Below are 2425 nucleotides of genomic sequence, written 5' to 3'. Positions count from 1 at the left end.
TGTGTGTGTGTGTGTGTGTGTGTGTGTGTGTATGTATGCATGTATGTGTGTATGTGTCTGTCTGTCTGTATGTTAATTTATTTATGTGCATGTGTTTGTTCGTAACTATTTCTATATAGGCTCAGCTGTGGCTCTGTGGTATGATGCTCGGTTCCCTACTTGGCGGCTCCGTGTTCAGTCCCAATAGGAAGTGACTTCTTCAATAGCAAGGTGTCGGACAACCTCTTTTGTGTATATCACGTCGACGCTAAATGAAATATATATATATATATGTATATACTTTCTTTTATTGTTTTACTTCTTTCAGTCATTTGAGTGTAGCCATGCTGGTGCATCATCCTTGGTCGAAGAAATCGACACCAGGACTTATTCTTTGTGTAGCCTAGTAGTTATTCTATCGTTCTTCATGCCGGACCGCTAGGTTGATGGGATGTGAACATACCAACACCGGTTGTCAAGCTATATTGCGGAGGACGATCATACACAGACGGACGCTCAAATATATGCAAATACACACACACGCATATACAACAGTCTTTTTTCAATTCTTGTCTACCAAAACCACTTACAAGGCTAGAGTTGGCTCGAAGCTATAGTAGAAGACACTGACACAAGGGGGGTGATTCAGTGGGGCTGAACCTGGACCCATGTGGTTGGGAAGCGAGCTTCTTTATTTCATTAAAATTGGCCATAAACTCCTCATACTGAGAAAAAGGAAGGTGCGGGCTGGACTTATCGTTTCATTCTTTGTCCGCCGCTTGTCTTCTGTCGCCTATCAGTCTGTCATCTTCTGTGAAACGCACACTACCTCCTCTCTCTGTGTCTGTCTGTCTGTCTGTCTGTCTGTCTGTCTGTCTGTCTGTCTGTCTGTCTGTCTGTCTCTCTCTCTCTCTCTCTCTCTCTCTCTTTCTCTCGCTTTCTCACCTTCATTGTATATATAAATATATGTGTTTGGGTGTGTGTTTGTGTGAGTGAGTGTTTATGTGTGTCTACGTATAAATTCATGGCTGCTGTTGTTTGGACAACCACGCACGCACGCACGCCCGCACACACACACACACACAGAGGTTTTATCTCTGTCGAAGAATGCAACTGCTTTTTACATAAACTTATAAGATTTGATGTTTAGTATTTTCGTTTGCATCTGTCGTTTTCATCTGCAACTTTATTCCAGGAACGCTGAGTGGCAAAGCAATAATATAAGCAATAGACTGCGAGAGAAAGACAAAATGAGCGAGAGAGAGAGAGAGAAAGAAAAGAGAGGGATGGAAAATAAAGAGAGACATGCGATTTGGTGTAGGGAGAGAAGACGAAAAGGCAAAAAGCTGATTAGCTTTTGAGGACGAACGGGTAAAATAATAGTGCATATAGAACTACAGAGTAAGGAGTAATGCTTCGTGTAATGTTTTCGTAAGAGGCCAACAGTGGAAGAGCCATCAAATACTGCATTGATTTATCCAGCTTGACCATTCCCACAAACTGTCAATGTTGACATTTGAAAGTTTCCTTGGCTCACGACTTGTTATTCTTACTAATCAATGAACAAAGACCAAACTTCAGAATTATGTGGTACGTCTGCAAGTGTGTACACTGTAGCTGTCACCGTAAAAGTCTGGACTATAAAAAAGAAGGAAGCTACACAGAACTCCTTATTGTCATGTGTGTATGAGCATGCGTATGGTGGTATAATAATAATAACCTCAGACTTTATGGTAAAGAAGAATTCCATTCTTCTTATTATTATTGTTGTTGCTGTTGCTATTGTTATTGTTATTATTATTATTATTATTATTATTATTATTATTATTATTATTGATTTAACTCAGGTTCAGTCTTATTCCTTGTGGGACTTATGTGGGTACCGGGTTACTATCTGTAACCTTAGGTATCTGCAATCTTTCAATATTCATTCAAGTGCTTAAGACACACTTGATAATCTTTCCCGTTCCTAGGAGGCAAACTTTCAGTAAAAGTTCTCCAGGACAATCTGTTCCAATCTCCTTCATCCACTTGTCTATATTTTCCTTGCAGTTCCCAATGCACCAATTATTATAGACACAACCTTTACTGTTATCATATTGTAATTTTAGTGCAATTTCAATTTTCTTTTTATCAAGTCGTACAATGTCACTAATAAGCAAACAACCAGAGGCAAACTGAGAATAAAATGCAAATTCCCTAATATTGTTAACATTGGTAAGTAACAAATAGTTAAGAGTACTTTAGGACAGCATGCAAGCAAGAATGAATTAAGGTTATGTTATTAATAAATAAATATATAAATTTCAAAACGAGAGTGTTAAGAAATACATGTAGACATGCATACACATACATACACACGCACACACACATATGAGTGATATATATACATATATTTATATGTATATATATGTACGTGTATATATATATATATATATATATATAT

This window comes from Octopus bimaculoides, chromosome 22 (genome assembly GCF_001194135.2).
Source record: "Octopus bimaculoides isolate UCB-OBI-ISO-001 chromosome 22, ASM119413v2, whole genome shotgun sequence".
Lineage (NCBI taxonomy): Eukaryota > Metazoa > Mollusca > Cephalopoda > Octopoda > Octopodidae > Octopus > Octopus bimaculoides.
Note: the sequence above shows the minus strand (reverse complement) of the source record.